Source organism: Protopterus annectens, chromosome 12.part0, assembly GCF_019279795.1.
Source record: "Protopterus annectens isolate FY-2018-M chromosome 12.part0, PAN1.0, whole genome shotgun sequence".
NCBI lineage: Eukaryota > Metazoa > Chordata > Ceratodontiformes > Protopteridae > Protopterus > Protopterus annectens.
Window position 1 is genome coordinate 794,161,355 of NC_056746.1, and position 20,532 is coordinate 794,181,886.

Below are 20,532 nucleotides of genomic sequence, written 5' to 3' on the forward strand. Positions count from 1 at the left end.
TCATTTAACCATTAATCAAAACACATAATAAGTAGTTTATCTGCATTCTTCTAGATTTGTATACATTTTCAATCCAATTCCATTCAGACTGGCTGCTGATTCTACATTTAACCTTTTGAACACATTTTCTAATCCATATAATCTCTGTTAATTTGTTCATATTTTTTTTACTTCCCATGTCCTTCCACTTTGTTGCTTTTTCTTACTAAATATTTCTTCCTCATAATTTCCATAATCTGTTGTTGGTTTTTCTTTTAGATTACTTTCTTTATCTTTCATTCCTCTCATCACACTCTTATATTCCTTCACTCATCATCTTCATCATCTTCTTTCGGCTGTTCCCGTTAGGGGTCGCCACAACAGATCACCTGTTTCCATTTCTTCCTGTCCTCTGCATCTTGCTCTGTCACACCAGTCACATGCATGTCTTCTCTCACCACATCCATAAACCTTATCTTAGGCCTTCCTCTTTTCCTGTTACCTGGTAGCTTCATCCTTAGCATCTTTTTTCCCAATATACTCAGTATCCCTCCTCAGCACATGTCCAAACCAATGTAATCGTGCCTCTCTGGCTTTGTCTTCAAACCTTCCAACCTGGGCTGACCCACTAATATACTTATTCCTAATCCTGTCCACCCTTGTCACACCTAGTGCAAATCTTAACATCTTTAACTCTGCCACATCCAGCTCAAACTCCTGCCTTTTTGTCAATGTCAGTGTCTCCAACCCATATGACATAGCTGGTCTCACTACCCTCTTGTAGACCTTCCCTTTCACTCTTACAGGTACTTGTCTGTCACAAATAACTCCTGACACTCTTCTCCACTCACTCCATCCAGCCTGTACTCTCTTCTTCACCTCTCTTCCACACAAACCATTAATCTGAACTATTGACCCCAAGTATTTAAACTCATCCACCTTCACCACCTCTACTCCTTGCATCCTCACCATTCCTCTATCCTCCCTCTCATTCATACACATATATTCTGTTTTAGTCCTGCTTCACTGTCTTACATAAATAGGGTGATAGCTCTTCCTTTCTACCTCATAATAAATATCTTTGTTTATATAATAATTCCTTAATTTTCTCATGATTTTTCTTAATTTCTTTCTGTTTTTCATAATATTTTCTATTATTCTTCTCTAAATTCTCTAACACATATCTATGTGTTTTAGCATTTCTTGCTTTTCTTTCTTACTTTATTCTGCCAAAAATAACTGTCTTTATATTTTCCTTTAAAAGTACTCCACCATTCAAACCAACTATCATAAAACACTTTCATAGCAATGTGGTCCTGCCATAACTGAATGATTATTTTCTTTTCTTTTTAATTCCATTCCTTTTCATTTATTCTTTTTATACCCATTCTATTCTTTTTGTATTTTTTACTATGATATATTTCCAACCATATTGCCAGATGATATAAAAAATTGTCATAAGAGTTTTGTCTTCCATTAAACATATTCATTTGATACAATGAAATAATCAGCTTCAAACACCAATACAATAAGTAAATTTTTATTCCATATAACTCATTTTTTCATTACTTCCATCATTTGTTTATATATTTTCCCCTTAAATCACAATTAGCGTCAAATGTAATTATAATATGCATATTAACTACATAATCCAATATCTTCTGAAATAAATTTTCCCTTTCTTTACATATCACATAAGCATATATAGCAATAATACTATAAACCTTTTCTTGCCATCTTAAATCTATAATTGTTAATCTTCCCATTTTAATTAGTATGACATCATAAATCTTCACTACTCGTCTACATAACACTGTTATTACTGAAAACTGTTCATTCCCTATGTTCCATATTATTTCCCCACCCCATATTTTTGTGTCTGTAATTTCTTCACGTCAGAAATCTTATATCATCCAAAATAATAATATAAAGATCACATTTGTTACATCATTTTAAAAATCAGTAACCAAAAAAACTTCCAGAATACAGCGTAATAAATAACTGTGTAATAATTTAAAATAATTTAAGCACTTTCATTCTAAAACATACAAAACTTCTTGTAAAGCTGGTCCATTTAAATGGAGTAAACTAGGTTTGCAACTGTTTCTGAAGAAGTTCTGTATGTTTTAGAATGAAAGTGGTTAAACTTGATTAAAATATGGCTTGATGGCATTCTATGCAGCATTTTTGTTTTTATTTTTTACATCATTTTAAAATTGCTATTATTCTTGTTATAGTTTTCATGCTCTTTACATTAACTCAAAGAATCTTTAAGTTATTCCTTTTTTCTGTTTCTTGATTTAAGAGATATCATCTTTTTCGTCTGCTACTTTCTTTAAATTTTTTATTGACTATCCATTTCCTTTGTTCTTTTTCTCTTTATTAATGGCTTTCAATTTTCTTTTTCTTTATTTTACTCTTTTCATATACAATTTTTTTCCTCTTACCACTTTCCAACTTATGTCTTCTTCATTGCTAACTTCCAATTATATTTCTAATTTCTGTCCAATATTTTTTCAACATCTTTTTTTTCTTTTAAGGTTTCATCTATTTCTATTTCATCTACATTCCTGTTTTTATTTCTTTACCATTGTTCTGATTCACAATACTTAGTTCAATCTTTTTCTTTGCAATCCACCCATATATGTCCCATTTTTTTACATTTATAACATTCAAGTTCACGTTTATTTGCTTCATGTCCTGTTTTGTCGCATATATAACATTTCTTTTATCACAATTAATAACTAAATATCCATCTTTTCCACATAAAAATCATGTTTTTGGTTGCCCCTAATATTTTATAACACCCCTGTTACCTTCAACACTTATAATGCTTGGAATATGTACATTTGTTTTCCTTTTCAATTTTTAAAATGACATTGCAGTCCCATGCCCCAGCCCATATACCCCTATTATCATAAATGTTGAAATATCTATTACTTCTTTACATATATTTTTGAATGTTCTTTTAAAGTCTCTCTTTCCACCTTGGTTCAAAATTGTATATGTATTTTCTTTTTACTCTACCAAAAAAATATTCTTTTACCACATATTCATTCCATGGATTATTATTTTGTCTTTTTTCATACTCACATAAAAACATCTCCATACTTTATACAGTCTCAAAAACTGTCACAAAATGTCTCTTTGTTAATTAAAATGAAAGCTCTTACCTCTTGCGTTTCCATGCCCAAGGATAAAACTGCATTATCCCACACCTCATATCTGTCCAACTCCGCCTTTTTTTACTTTGTATTCTTAACACAAACTTTATTTTTAAACTGTCTTCTTTTTTATTTTCTTTCATTATGGCTTGTGTGGTTGCCACTGTCTCTGCATATGTTTTCTTTACTTTTGCACTGCCTCCTTCCAATGTCACTTCTACATCCTCGTTTATTTTTTCCATGATATTCCCCCATGATACTTCACTCTCTAGCTCACTCTGGTTAAATAAATACTGAAGTAAATCATCCCACATCCCTCCCAATTGGAGGGCTGTAACTATACATTCCTCTCAGACCATATTCACCAATCGTTCAAATACCTGTTGTTGAAAAACTTCTTCTGAATCCTCAACATCTTCTGAAATGTTTTTTTTTTGAGTTGACATTTGCCTCCACTCCCTCCAGTAGATTTTCTATCTCATGCACCACCTTCCAATCTACCTCTGCACTAGGAACGGGAAGTGTGCATGTATGTCATATGACATTACCTCTAGTACTGATCACAAGTAGGGGAAGTTCCCCAAAGTCCTGGTGAAATTTCTCCTAGCATTGTAAATACCACTTCAGGTCTTTTTCTCTTGCATGAGTTCCCTGGGCAGTTATATCTTTGTGTGAATTTAAATTGCAGTCTCTGCATGTAATGAGTCATATGAATGGCCACGAATTAATGTTGTTAACAAAGTGAGATGGGTGGATGACATAATGGTTAAGGTGTTTACTTTGCAGACACAAGGTGCAGGCTTTGATTCTCACATGGGGTAACTGGATAGGCTTAAAATGGCCCACAAGGGTAGTTAACCTAGTACTAACCTATGAGAATATTGTAAAAAATATGCAAGCCATATGACAAACATCTGAGTCAGGCAACATGGTTATTGGCTGATCTCACATCAAAATAAGGAATACAACAGTAACAAATAGTAATAATATCAAGTCATTCACATAGTCATAGCATGTGACACATGAAAATCTAATATATTTTCTACAAACAGTATTGACTGTCTACAACTGTATTCATGACCTACATATAGCAATCAGTACCCTGAAAAAATGCAAACATACTGATGACACTGGTTGATTATGAAATGGAGCAAAGTAATGCCTATGTGCACAAGTATCCACAAACACAGGATACAAGTATGTTGTAACCAAAACACTCAAGGTGTTGTAGGCAGATACAATACCAGTGTTGAACTGAAGGGCATGCCACACAGTCCACCAATGACATTGTGTAAACTAACACAGCAGATACCCATTCAGTATGTGAACAGACAGGCTATGCACAACACATCAGTCACTGAGAACCTCATCCACACATATAAGTGTGCCACCACATGCATTAAAAAGAGCACTCAAAGCATGGAGACTTGAATGCAAAACATTCAGCTCAAAATATGTGTGACACTTACACAGTCTTACACAATCCCATTTGTCATTTAGGTTGTGGCCTACATTTCAAAAGCTATCTTCAGAAAACATAGCTTGTTGCTAAGTGATATTTAAACATATTTGTATTTCAATCAGACGTGTAAGCACAGGTATAGTGTGAATATTGCACTTACATTATTGATGCATGACAGGTATTCCAGCATTCTAAGCAACATGCATGATAATGTAAAAAGTATGGACCTGTAGCAAAGATCAGATACATTTTATTTAACAAAACAGAAAACTTAAGCAACATACCTCTCTCCCTCATCTGTTTCTCAAGCCTGTGCATCCCCTCAATGTACCACCACGATTTTGGGTCCTCTCCACATCACCTATAAAAAGAAAAGAGCAACCTTGAATGATATAGTCCTCAAATAAGAGAGCGATACATTGCACAGATCAGGTTCTAAAACAATTTCTTCTGAAGAACATCAGAGAATCATTACACACATTTTACAACATTACGCACACAGGCTTTTATATATTTGAAGAGAGCTGAACAAAGATTGGAGGACCTGAGATTCAAACTTGCAGCATCTCCAATGTATGCCCATACTCTAACCGTGACATCTACCTGCTAGCTAATCCATCTTGCCTGCGAATGTGCATTGTGAATGCAGTGAAAAGACTTGGGGTTATGAATGTGGAGGGATGGGTTACTAATATGGATCACTGCTTAGCATTGCCAAAAAGAACAATGTGCTGGGCATTTAGGTAAATAATTTGCAAGAATGAATTCATGTCAGTACAGTGGTCACATACCTCTCAACTGTACAGATTTTCACAGAATGTGCAGATTTTGTATCATAGTTTTCTGGCAAATCACTGGTTAATCATTGAGGGTTGAAGTCAGAAAATAATGACAGACATTTGATTTTCAGATGTCATACCTTTCAGAAAATTCATGCTCATGCAAAACCAACTTTCTAAGTTTGTAAGAGCAATATTGTAAAAAAAATGTTCCTATTTAGGGGCCTTTGTCCCCCCCATTAGTTAAGGCTTTGTCCAGATTTCTTGCTCTAAGAGGCTGAGAGGTATGGCTCACAAACAGTAACAGCAAGTCAAAACTTTTATGCCTCGCACAGTGAGGCAGTATGTTATGTATCACATAGCTTCTGTTAACAGGGATATAAAAACGCTGTACATCAGGGACACAGTAATGTATGTGGGAGGACAACATTTAAAGATATTCCTTGGCAAAGTGCACATCACAAATCAAATGCATACATCACTGTACCTCCTGGTTCTGCATTTCATCTTTTTAGTTGGACTAGTGATTCCCTCAAAAGATAAGGATGAGGTGGTTGTTGAAGTGAATTTAATGTTGTTGTTGTGTCTCGGCTTATCCCGGTTAGGGGTCGCCACAGCGGAACTCCGGTCCGCTAATGCTTGGTAGTGGATTTTTACGTGCCGAGTTACCAGCCCTGATGCACAACCTTCAACGAAGGCACGGCCATTCACATATGCCTCCACACAGAAGACGCTCTAGCTGAGAATCAAACTGGACAACGTCTTGCTGTGAGGCGACAATGAGCTAAAATCCATACTTGATTGTACTTTAGCATATCGTACCATATTCCACAAAACTTGTCAGAAATATAACAGTTTGTTCCAAGCTTTACATATAACCCTGTACTTAAGAACTGCTGTTAGCAGAACATTATGGATTACAAAGATATTCATAGAAATTCACCAAATAACCAAGTTATTTGTAAGCATGCACAAAATAACTGTTAATATCAATAAGCAGGTATGTAGAGAAGAATATTCAACAATGTGTGAAATGCACAAAGATAACAATATAATGACATGTTTCCCCTATGTAGAGTTGAATCCACAACATGCCAAAAGACAGGTATACTGGCCTGTTTCGTTACACACCAAGCCAACAGCCAGCGCATGCTCCTTCTTATCAAACAGTTCCTAATCTGTATATCCATATTCCTGCAGATAAAAGATAAATATGGAAATATCTGACACATAACCACTATTGGCCATTATAATCTAAAGAAATAGCTATCAGCACATAAATAAAAAGATATGTGCATGCAGTCACACAGGCATTCCTCTTAGCTTAAACAAAAGTGACTGTAATAAGAATGCTCATTTTATTAAGAGGAAAGAAGTAAATAAGTTATTTTTGAGTTACTCTTCAAACATATACAAGTAGACTAGGTGATACTTTCATAATATAATGGATAATTACGAAATGCATAGTCATCAGCTGCCTAAGTACTATAGGCATCAGTGATACATGACTATAGTGGATGTGTGAAATGATGTTGTTATATGCTGGAAAACAGATGTACATCTACAATGTTCAGTATTATGTATTTTACTAACATTAATAAATAAATAAAGTAACAGTATGATAATAGAACTCATACTTATAAGTCATCACATCTTCTTAATTATCCAGATGAGCTAATTGTCTGTACAGCTACTTAATGGTTATAAATGCCATGTATCTGATATACTTGGAGGTATGGACTTGGAACACAGCTATATCTCTAAATTCCACAGGAACGCTCAGATAAACACAGTATTTTGACACTTACTGTAGGCAATCCACAGCTGTGGATGCACTTCGAAGACCCTCCAACAAAATTCCTCTGCATCCCTAGGATGCAGGTCATCATAATGGCAGCACACCTGGACTCCAGTCTGGTAGATTCCTGTATGTCTTGATGCTCCTTCGCAATCTGGTTCCTAATGTCAATCATCACTAAGTGCCATGGCCTTGCTCTCATGCAGTGTTCCACTCCAGTATTTTTATATTTTTTTACTTTTATAGCTTTATTTTTATATCTGTAACACAACTGACATTTGAGGGACTTTTTATTTTTATATCTAATACAGGGTCTCTCACCCACCATATTCTTAATGTGAATTAATGTTTTAATGTATTAGGCATAAAAAGTCCCTCAAACGTCAGTTGTGTTATAGGAATAATTTTGTGCAACGGCATGTAGACTCTATTACACGAGGCTGCACATATTTGTCATAGATGTAATTTTTGTTCATATATAGATACCTCCAACATTTTGTTCATCTAATCTCTCATGAGACATATCTTTTAGAGTAGCTGCTGACTGTAGGACCCCAATGTGTTGTATCTAGCTACATGTAAATCATGTGTTAGCTTCTATGTGGACAAAACTAATTATCTGTTTTTTGAAAGGATTACAGAACATATATACAGCATAAGAAGGGGTGATGCTAGGAATCCGTTAGCTAGACATGTGTTGGAGCAGGGTCTTTCACATGCTTTTGTATTTAAAGTTATTGAAAGAGTGGAGTTAGGACTGCGTAGGGGTGATTTGAAAAATTACACAGAGTAGAGAGCTTTGCTGGATTGTCAGGTTTCATGCTGATAAAATGCCTGGCCTGAATGACAGAGTCTCTTTAAAACCAGTGCTGCAGTCTAGGGATTTGTTTAGGTAATTAATGCAACTCTCTGATCTGTTAATTGTTTTATTGTTTTATTGATTTGAATATTTAAATGTGATGTACTGCTTTTAGTTTGGTCTGAAGAAGTACCTGTGTGTGTGTGTGTGTGTGTGTGTGTGTGTGTGTGTGTGTGCGTGCGTGCGTGCGTGCGTGCGTGCGTGCATGCGTGTGTGTGTGTGTGTGTGTGTGTGTGAAAGTACTTACTTTTGTATGTTTATTTAACAGTGATTTTATATATTCATTGTTGCCTTCATTTTGCTTCTGGTGCCGCTTTACATTTAAGTTGTCTTGGGTGCGCACAATGTATTTTGGAATCCAATGGGTGTAGGTGTACATGGAATCCATAATTATCCTAGGCTGAATAGCTAATTACTTGGACTGCTTTCAGCGTGTCTGCTGAAATCATACCCACAGATGGTGTGCTGAGGTCTTCCTTCGGCATGCTGCACTGTCTGCAAGTAACTATTGTAATCCACAAAACAACAGCCTTACTGCTCCTCAAGGCTTAAAAATACAAACAACCCATTCATGTTTAGATGGAAAACACTTTATTTCAAATAAAGACAATAAATCAATGAATATAGTGACAAAGCACTTTCCCCCATACAAAGGGCATCATCAGAGTCAATCTACTAGTGCAAAACGCCTCAATTTATATGAATTAAAAATGTAACTTCCTTCCACACCCCCATTAGTTCCTTCAGTCAGATCTAAGCACTCGATAAACTCAATGAATATCACAGCATACAATACGTAGCTATTCCATACGTAGCTATTCCATATGTAGCTATTCCATACGTAGCTATTCCAGGGCTCTATAGGAATCTTCAGTGTCCTGGATGGCGTAATTGTGAAACAAAGATGATTGTTTATATGGCAACTTGCACAGCTTGTCCAGGATTTTATGTCGGAAAGACAACTAGGAGATTGAGAGATAGAATCTCAGAGCATGTTTGTGACATTAAGAACAAAAAAACAAGTAGTGCTTTATATATGCATAGCACATTATGTACTAATTTCAATAAATTTATATTCTTCATTATTGATAAAGTCAATATTAGAGAAAGGGGGGACCCTAAATTAGAGGTGGAAATAAAGGAAACTGAGTGGAAAATAAAGTTGACAGGAAAACAGGAACAGGAATAAATGACTGTATTTCGATTTCAGCAATTTTAAAATACAGAGCAAGGCAGGTGTAACAGGATTATTAGGATGGGAAAGTATGTTTGGAATGCATTTATATATTTATATATTGGTACTGTGTTTTTCATTGCATTTTTTATTGCATTTTTATAGCAGTTCGTATTGCATATTTAGTATATATTTATTGTATTTTTGTGTTGTGGTTGTCCTAAACATTTTTTATAAATTGAGGTGTTTTACACTAGTAGATTGACTCTGATGATGCCCTTTGTATGGGCAAAAGGGCTTAGTCACTATAGTCGTTGATTTATTGTTTTTATTTGAAATAAAGTGTTTTCCGTCTAAACACGAATGGGCTATTTGTATTTTTAACTTTTGTAATCCAGTCCTATTTTTTATACAAACTCAGTTTGGTGCATGCAGCCTGTTTTAATTCTTAGTTTAATTTGAACCTAGAAAGAGTGATGAGCCAGCTTGTTTTAGACCTATAGACAAAATGAACAGATAGTAATACAGAAAATTATGATTGGTCGCCAATCATTAATTGGTTATTATGTGTAGGACACAGGGATGTCAAAAGATTCACTTTGAGAGCAAATCTCAATACGTGAATCTTGGCATCCATTTCAAGATCACATAACTTGAAGTTACAATCAGAGATCCATTCATAATTCTTTTTAGTGCTTGAAGATTTGTTTGCTCCATGCACTACTAGCAAGAAACTGCCTTCCCTTTCACGGATTGATATTAGAGCATAGGCAAAGAGAAAGGGATAGGAGAATCCTAAGTGAAATACCTGCACTGGTTGAGTTTTTAGCTGAATCTAGAAGAGAAGCTGCTGTTAAAAAAGGGATAATTAGTAGGCATATAAAATATTGCACAATAATTATAAGAATCTATCAGTGGAAGTAAAAAAAGATTAGAAAGAGAGATTAGATTAGCAATTCACAAAGAAACAATGAAAAGACATATTTATGGCTCCCAAATATACAATAAATTCTAGAAGATTCTGGATATTTGATTGGAAGTATTTGCAAAGGTACTTTTATATTCCAAGCAGAATCCAAAGAATTTTTCTTCGGGTAGATGGTAAATGTTGGAGGTGTAACTCCTTGGCCCTCACTTGTGTCATCTTTTTCTGATAAATCACTGAGGGTTAAGAATCACTAAGGTTTATAGTCAGTCAGAGATTACTTTTATTACAGTTTTATAGTTTTTGTTGTTCAAATGAACAAAAAAATTCATGCTGGTGCAAAAACTGCTGCTCGTATTTATGCCCTGTCCCCTGTTAACTTCTTTTTTTCTGATAAATCACTGGTAATTACTGTCGGTCACTAAAGCCGGTCATTGCAGTTTCATGGTTTTTATAGTTCAGATAATGCATGTCCATGCAACACTTATTGTTCTGTTAACATTTTATGCAATTTAGAGCTGCCAGGCACTTATGTTAACAAAATGCTTCTTCTAGTCAAATGTACAGGTTTGAATCCATTCACCTCCATTTGTTTTGTTTGTGACCTTGAACAAGTCACTAAACCAGACAGTGCTCCTGATAAGGGGCACTTCTCTTTGGATTTATCTAATTAACAAATGCATAAAATAATATTTAAATTTTGTCCCTTTTTGTTCCCCATTATTTTTGCCTTGGTCCTGAATTCTTGTGCAAAGGAATTGAGAGGCACTTTGGTCTGCTGCTTGTAAAATGTGTGGCTTCTGGCAAATTGTTGCAGATTGCAATCACTAAATAATGACAGGTATATGAGTTTCAGATTTTGTATCCTTCAGAAAATGCTTGACAATACAAAGATTGTTAGTCTATCAACTTTCTAAGTATATAAGAGAAATATTTAAAAGCTGTTCTTGCTTTTGTTACTTGTTTCTGATTTTTGAGCTAAGAAATTGAGGGGGAAGACAGGAGTTGCACTGCATGATTCTGACAGTAGCAAGCTGAGATACATTTCTGGGCCATTATTTATGAATTCACTCATTCACTTGACCTCAAGCAAATATCCAAGGTGTGTAGTCATACAAGTGGCTAGAATTGATGTGTGTGGGTATGTGCACGTACATGCATATGGGTCAAAGATCAATGTACTATCAATGTAGTGGGTCAAACGAAGTAATAATAACTGAGACTGGGAAAAAGACAAAATGTGTTTGTCAGTGGGGATTTGAAAATGGAGATTCTAAAAGCGAATATGAGAATAATTTACAGTGGGATTCAATAAAGCCTACATGATCATTTTTATTTTTGACCATGTGCGCATCGTGGTGCAATGTGCACACAGACATAAAGAGTTTTAGATTCAGTAAACTCTGCTTAGCACCGTGCACTCACTGATAAACATAGAAACTTTTGTGGTATGCAAATTGCAGCATAAGTAACTGAATTGTATGCTAATGAACCAAATGAACACGGTGAAGTGATTCAACAAGCTGTAAAGCAACTGTGTAGACTCCATGCTCATGTTGGCCATGTATTTGAACGTTTTCTAAATACACGTAGTTTAAAAACAAAGAATAATGCTCACTACACTCTGTTCACCTGATAATAAACAAGACTTATAAAATACAACAAAAAACCAGGCTTAAATAGTGGGAAGTATACTTGCTGTGTTCAATTCAAGTCAGTCACAAAAGGTAACCAAATGTTCCACAAAAAGAAACGAAGCTATGGGCACTTCTTGTGCCAACAGCTACGCCAATTATGGCTTACTGGGAAGTTTCTTCTCTATTTCAGATGGAGGAATTTTGTCAGAATGTTTCTTTCTACACCAGGTTTGTAGATGACCTCTTCCTTATTTGGAAAGGTGATGAAGAACAATTGAGGTCTTTCTATGATAAAATAAATCAAGACACCAGTTTTTTAAGATTTTCTATGGTTAATTCCAAAGATGTCATACCCTATTTAGACGTATATGTTGAACAACTACCAAATGGTATACTTAACACTGGAGTTTTTCGAAAGGATTGCTATAGAAATAACTTTCTCCATAGAAGCAGCATGCATCCTAAGCATGTCTTTGGTAACATCGTCAAAAGTCAAGCCATGAGGGTATCTAGGCTGTTTTCTGAAGACTCATGCTTCAAAACAGGCATAGAAGACTTGAGGAATAAATTTATAGACAGGTCTTACACGGTAACAGAAGTTGATGCTACTTTAGGTATCATAGGTGAATTGAGAGAAGGTAGGGCTTTTCCTACTTCTCTAGTAAACAGATGATAGTAGCATCACCAAAACTAGCAGTGGAGTTATCAGAATACCGATACATTTTACACAAGATGTAAATAGTATTGAAAGCATATATCGAAAATATTGGGACATCTTGTTAACAGATCCAGTTATTTCTGAGATATTGAGCCAAGAACCAAAATTTACATATAAAAATAAGTTGAATTTACACAGAATGTTATGTGGTCCGAATAGGTTTGACATAAATACAACTAGTAATCATAAAATGACTAAAAAATGTCAAAAATGCAATTATTGCAAATTCATTAAAGAAACTGATAAATTCAATCATCCTATTACAGGACAAGAATTTCATTTCACAGTTTCTGCCACTTGTGAGACCTGCCATGTGGTGTACCTGGCAACCTGTGTACACTGCCCTGCGTTTTATGTAGGGAAGACGGACAGAAAGTTCAAAGACCGAATTAGGGAACACTTATATAAAATCAAAGTCAGATGTTCTTCAAATGCTCTGTCTAGGCATTTAATTAATACATCCACCCAACATAGCTTTTTGTTTCAAGTAATTCAAAACAATGTTCCATCTCGTAGAAGAGGAGATATTTTTAACACCACGGAACAGATAGAGGCCAAATGGATCATCAGGCTTAGGGCTGATTTGTACCCAGGCCTCAATGACAGAGTCTCCATCAAACCTATACTTAAAGCTAGGAAATTTCATTGAAGCTTTTCACCCCTTTGCCACCCTTTATTAACTTCTGGCTGTTTTTACTTTTATATTTATAACATTTTCATACCTCACATTTTTCCATTTCTGTCTCCATCGTTGTCTCTGTATTTTGCTTTGCAGGCTTATTAGGGGCCAATTGTTATGAAAGATGCTGATATACCATGTATTCCTCTTTCATCAAGCACACATATTTCACCTGATTTTGCACATTTAGCCTTATATATTTTTATGTTTATAATATCAGCTGTTATTAACATCTTTGCATGTGCACATATCTATTTTGAATGATTTATGCTGTTACAGATATTATGATATTTAGAAGCACACGCTGTACAAATTTTAGATGTAGTCTTTTGAATGATTATTTTTGTACATTTATAATTATGCTAAATAGCTCATGTGTAGATATTAATATCTTTATTCATTTGATCCCTATTTTAAGCATGTATTTTTACAAACAAGTGTTTCAAATGGGATTATATCGCTTATTATTAAATACTAAACATGCGTGCCATTTTTGTTACTAGTATGCATATAAGTGCAGTATTTATAGGAAGATAGTATGTAATTTTGAAACACTTTATTTGCTGCATACTGTCTATGAGATGGTCACATAGATATTAAAATTTTTTAAAACATTTTGAATGTTACATGCAGCAGCAGTTAAAGTAGGGTGAAATGTTATTTTAGAACATTTCTATTGTACACTGTTTACAAAATGTCTGCATACATATTTTAAATATTTTAAATAATTTAAAACATTGTATAAGATTTCATATTTAGTAGGATGTGGCATCAGAGTTGTTTGTAGCGTTTTACTACAAAAGTGATGTCAGTTTAAATATTTTATGTATAACAGGATGTGACATCAGAGTTGACCAGTATGTCCAAACAGGATGTGACATCAGTAGTTGACTCTAGCATTTTGCTATAAAAGGGATGCTAGTATGTTTGTTTGTTAGTGGCCTGATGAAGATTCATTGAAAGCGCTAGCCCTGTGTTTTAATTATTTTAATAAACGTGGTTTCTACTGGACGCTTGGATTTATTTTTACATGCTGACTGCGTGTTTTTTCTACAAGCTATTGCCCAGTGGATGAGTAGGTTCGAATGAACACTCTATGGTGATTTTGACTCTTTTTTATTGGATTAAGAATTCGCAAAGTAAAGCGGTTTGTAGGTTACAGCTTTGTTTCTTTTTGTGGAACATTTGGTTACCTTTTGTGACTGACTTGAATTGAACACAACAAGTATACTTCCCACTATTTAAGCCTGGTTTTTTGTTGTGTTTTCTAAATACAGCCACAGAAAGGAGTCTACATAGAAATAAGAGCAAGTAAATGTCCATAGATTTATACAGAACAGACTGTAACATGTAACTCCACATATATTATGACATTATCAGACATGTTGAATGCTAGAAAATTATATTAACAATAGCAACAATTCCTTTTTAAGTGCCATGACGTAAATGCAGCTTTGCACCCCCATCCCCAAATAAACAATGTACTCAAACTAATGTAAACAGCTAAAAGTATAAACCCCATGAAACCTGTATTCCTCTGTGCAGATATGTACCTCAGTAATACCCTCCCTTGACTGTACAACATTGACCTCCTTTTCAGTTTCCCTGCCTCCACGGTTACCAGTCATATAGATTCAGGACTGTCAGTATGGTGAAGATGCAAATGAAGTCAAAACTCATTAGAATTGCTGAATCCCAAAAACTTGTAACCATGTAGGGATGTTCACTTCATGTAGGCACTTCCACAGTATTTATGTTGAATGTATGGCAAAAGTGAATGATGACATCAGGGTGTGTGTGTCAGGTTACACATACAGAGGTGTATATCTAGGTCTGCGAAGTGTAAAATGCATGTAAGCAGTGTACAATTCACAAGTTCTGTTTCATCCTCTTTATTGTTTGTTAAAATGTATCATCTCTGTCCACTTTAAGTTCAAATTTATTTTTACATTTTCATCCTTGTTTGTGTGATGCAGTGCTTAGTGCAGCCATGGGAAATGAGGGAATGAATGGCAAGTTTATTGAAGCATGTCACATAAGTATTCATGTAGCAGCATGTGTATGTGTAGAGCTAGAGTATAGAAGGTCCTGGATTCTAGTACTGGGACTGTAACCTTCCCTTCACTTTTTAAGCTGCATTTTTGAGTGATATGACAGGCACAGAGGAAAGTAATAACAAGATCACCTGTGTTCACCTTATTTCAGCATCACAGCATCAGTGTGTGCAGCTGCACATAGGTGCGCATCACACACTAATGAGCACTAATGGAGTTTATATAGTCAGTACAGCAGCAGATGTTTTTCATAGGTGCTAATTACAGCATAAGCAGGTGATTTTCAGTATGGTGGAGCTACTCAACAAGCTATAAAGCATCCATGTTGCCTACATTCTTTTTTTTCTGCATACTTCAGTACCATGGGAGTACAGATAAGAAAATTCTAGGCCTGAAATAAAATTGTCTCAACTGCTACATTTGCAAGATAAGTCCAGAACCTAAATATATTCTATAATAATATTATGGCATATCCTTCTATATCTTAACTTGGTGCGGTAATGGATTTGTACAGAAAGCACCTTAACATGTGACAGCAGACACTTGCTTATATGTGTCCATTAATAATATTTTTTTTTCTTATTCCACTCATTTTTCATTGCACTTTTTGCATGATGCAATGAAAAGTGAAAACAGAGGAGGTGGGTAATGACTGTGTTTCTCTGGTTTGCTCGAAGCATGGCAGACCACCTACAAAGCAGATAGCCAAAAGTAGTAACCAGATACATTCAATTAATGCCCTTAGCCATTGTGAAAACTTGGCCTGAAGTAAAACTGGTACTGGGTTCTAGTACACAGTGTGCAACCTTTCTTTTAATACTGTGAGATTGTAGTTTGCGGTTTACAGCAATGAAGTGCAGCATAGGCAACTGTTTCCTCGACATTCTTGTGGCAATAAGTGTAAGTGTAGACTGCCATGCACATGGTCCAGGTTTCAAATACACTATATTCCATATAGTATTATTTTTACTGATAGAGAAATCTATGTATTATTACATTTATGATCAAATTTATGATTGCGGATATACTGTGTAGTATAGTCCTGTAAATGTATTCCTGCTATCTTGACCGGCATGACTTTAACTTTTGCAAAAAACACATACACAACTGCCTATACATGAAATTGCTTGCCACTGATGCATTCTGTTTGGCAGACATTAGCAATGTGGCTTGCATCTGGGCACCACTTACCTACGTGCAAACAGGTGTAGCTGTCATGTATGGACTCATTGTTAACAATCGTGCAAATCTGCTGCTCACTGTGCTATGGAACTGTATATTTGATGGTTTCTCATTTGGTGTTCATTGTCCATTTCCTTTGTATGACTTAAAACTACATGTGGAAATATTGCAAATTCTGGGCACATTCTAAGTATACGTCATATACATCACAATACATACATGTGTTGCCCCCCCCAGCAATACAACCCTGGGGCTCAGTATTTGTTTACATACACATACATCAAGTGTAATATATAATGCAATATATAATGCTGTATGCTCCCTCATGGACAGTGCCAGTCAGTGGTGCTGACAACCTTGCTCTGCTAAACTCAAATATCCAACTATGCTCAATAAGGGTACTTGTGTTTTTACACAGCTACGCTTCTACACACCCTAGTGTTGTTAAGCTTCTGGCATCATATGAACCTATGAATCTATGTGCCTATACAGGCCTCCCAACCTCTTGTTCCCCACATGGCCTGCTGATGTCATCTAATATAAGCTGACCTGCAGCCATGTAAAAGACTTGTACTATAGCACTTGCATGATTCAGGGCACATTCTAAGTATATGTCATATACTGTAGTTCTGTAGTTTATGTGCTTAGCTAGGGGTTCTATTCTCACTGCAGTCAGCTGTGTGTGTGTGTGTGTGTGTGTGTGTGTGTGTGTGTGTGTGTGTGCGCGTGTGTGCATGTGTGCGTGTGCGTGTGTGTGTGTGTGTGTGTGTGTGTGTGTGTGTGTGTGTGTGTGTGTGTGTGTGTGTGTGTGTGTGTGTGTGTGTGTCTGTCTGTCTAGCCAGAAGAGCGAGTGTGTATCCTGAAGTTACCATCCCATATATTGACAGTATTTTGATACCTTCACCTGCCTACACATCCATTTCAGGAATGCCTCCCACCTTCTTCTTTCCAGCATGCACTGCTGATGTCATCTGCTATAAGCTTACCTGGAGCAATGTGAAAGTCAGACTTGTGCCATGGCACTTGTGTAGAGTACTGTGTTCTAGAGTCTGTGTCCTTAGATAGGTAGGGGTTCTGTTCTCACTGCATTCAACTGTGTGTGTGTGTATCTCTACTCAGCAGAATAGATGTGCTATTCTACATTTATTCTCCAATGGCATGGCTTGCCAGTATTTTGATACCTGCACCTACCTACACATCCATTTCACCCAGCCTTCCTAAACTCGTGTCTCCCATATGGCCTGGTGATGACACCCACTCTAAGTTTATTTGCAGCAATGTAAAAGTCAGACATGTGCTGTGTTCTGTTGTCTGTGTACTTAGGTAGGGGTTATATTGTCACTGCAGTCAATTGTGTGTGTGTGTGTGTGTGTGTGTGTGTGTGTGTGTGTGTGTGTGTGTGTGTGTGTGTGTGTGTGTGCACATGTGACATTACAGAGAGCCTTTTACACCAACATGTGGGACACTGCTATCACTATATGCTCAACAGACAATGCTGGTATCATCAGCTATATTAGATTATTGCATATGCAGCCATCCCACCAGGGCAGAATCAGACACTGGCAAGGAGTCCAGGCAGACATCATCTTAGGTTCATAGGAGGTTACCAGGCTATTGGCCCTCAGGCCTTTATAAGCCTAGCCATGTTATACCCTCGTTCCTTTATTGACCAAGTTGTATGGTCTATATTTGCAGTGCAAGTCTATGATCAGCACATACTGCCCTTATCCAAAAAGGACATAGGTGACACACCCAAGGCAAATTTATGGTCTCCCATCCAGTTGTCTAAGTTATGCTTAAATAGAGTCCTTGAAGAGCTCTGTTTTATGTGAATTGGAAGTTTGTTCCAGAGGAGTGACAATCTCTGGGAGACATATCTCTCTCTCCAGTAAGTCCTGTTAATATTGCGGGCTAGGTTAAGATCCTTAAAGTGAGTGAGTTTTGTCCCATGTGCCTTGTGGATGTGCAGCTTTTCCATTAGGGCAGGGTCCAAGACTGCTCTGCAGGCCAGGCACAAGTTGCCTTTCAGCAGCCTATAGGATACAGAGTGCAGTGACAGGGTGTTCAGTCTGTCCATGGAGGTCATGTGTTGCAGTCCCTGAATTTTCTTGGTGAGAAACCTCTGAGGTCTCTCCAGCTGCTGCAGGTGTCTGGTGAGGTACACACAGAAGGGAGCATTGTACTCTATTAGTGCTCTGATGAAGGATAAGTACAGGGGAGTTATAACATCCTTAGCTCTGGATGTGATGCCCTTACTTATGAGATGTGCAACATAGAAGGCCATCCTTACAACTGTGGACACATGGTGATCGAAGTTAAAGTTGCTATCAACATGTGTTCCCAAATCTCTCACTACAGGGTTTGAGGTAAGGGGCATACTATTAATATTATAATTTGCATGGACTTCCAATTTGGCAAAAGGGATGATAATGCATTATTTTGCATTTAGCTTGAGCTTAATCCTCAACTTTGACTGTATGTGTTCTGCTGGTGATCCCGTTGGCTACCCATCTAGTAACATATGGGTTAATTCACAATTTTTTATTTCTCCAAATCATGTGGGTTTGTAATACCATGATGGGACTGGACCCCATTCCTAAGTCAAAGTATGATTAAAGTTCATGAAATTAGTAATGTTTCAATCTTTGATGTCAGACAAAAGTGCTCTTTGCAGCACCTGCAATGTGCCCAGTAATGACTCACTCTGCAATTCGTACAGAGTTACATGTATTGGTATATCTAAATACAATTGTAGATTCTTTTTTATAAGACCCATTGCTCCTACTACTATTGGAACTGTCTGGGTATCTCTCTTCCATATTGCTCTCATTTCTGCCTGCAAATCCTGATATTTTATGACTTTGTGTCTCTCTGTATGCAAGACACTGTAGTCACCGGGTGTAGTGATTTCAATGACTAATGCTACTTTTCTCTTCTTTTCATGGACCACTATATCTGGCTTTCTCGCATCTATCTTTTGAACTGTTGGTAATGGGTGATCCCATGTGATGTAGACTTCATCATTTTCTGTGATGTTTTGTGGCTCATGTTTCCAGTGTTTTTAGCAACTTCAGTACTATAATGTTTGACCAATCCCCAGTGCAATAGTCTTGCCATATTATTATGCCTTTCAGTATACAGTCCTTCTGCCATTAGTATATCACAACCAGCAACAAGGTGTGCAACCATTTCCAATTCTGTTTTACAAAAATTACATTTTTCTCTTTCTCCCACATGTTCAATGGACTTTTAAACCAATGTGTACTCAGCCCACTAACTTGGGCCACCAATATTAACCTTTCATCTTTTGGTTTGAATTCACCCCTCCTCATAAGTTCATAGGTAGGTACTAGGCTATCGCCCCAAGGGCCTAGGTAAGCCAACAAGGTTCCCTGGCTTACGCCACCCAAGAAAGTTATTTTCCTGTGCCCCTGTCGAGCAAAGCCACATAAGTGATCCCCGGGGTGTATTTACTATTTCCCATCCACTCATCAAGATTTTTCTTGAAGAGTGCTAATGAGGACCTTTGCTTGACATAGATGGGTAACTTGTTCCAGAGTATGGGAAGTGTCTGGGACAGGAATCTATCCCTCCAGCATGTCCTGTTTATTGTGGTGACAAGGCTGAGGTCCCTAGAGTATATAGCTTGGAGGGATTGGGATTTCTTTAGGTGTAGCATGTCCAACAGCTTTGGGTTTGACATAGCTTTATATGTTAGGCAGAGATCACCTTGCAGTAGGTGATATGCTAAGGAGTAAACTGGAGTTTTTTGAGATGGCCAGTGTAGGGCATCTGTTTGAGGCCAGTAATCCTCTTTGTGAGGTACTTCTTTGGCCTTTCCAGCTGATGCAGATGTCTTGTGAGGTACATTCTAAAAGAGGCATTGTACTCTATAATGGGTCTAATGAGTGTCGAGTAGAGGGGAACAATGACCTCTTTTTTCCTGGATGAGAATCATTTTGAGATGAGGTGTGCCATGTAGAAGGATTTCCTGACTACTGTGGTGATGTGATTATCAAAGGAGAGACTACTGTCCACCTGGCACCCAAGGTCTCTTATCACACATTCGGCATTAAGTATAATGCCACCTATGTGGTAGTTCATGGGTAACAGAGTTTTTAC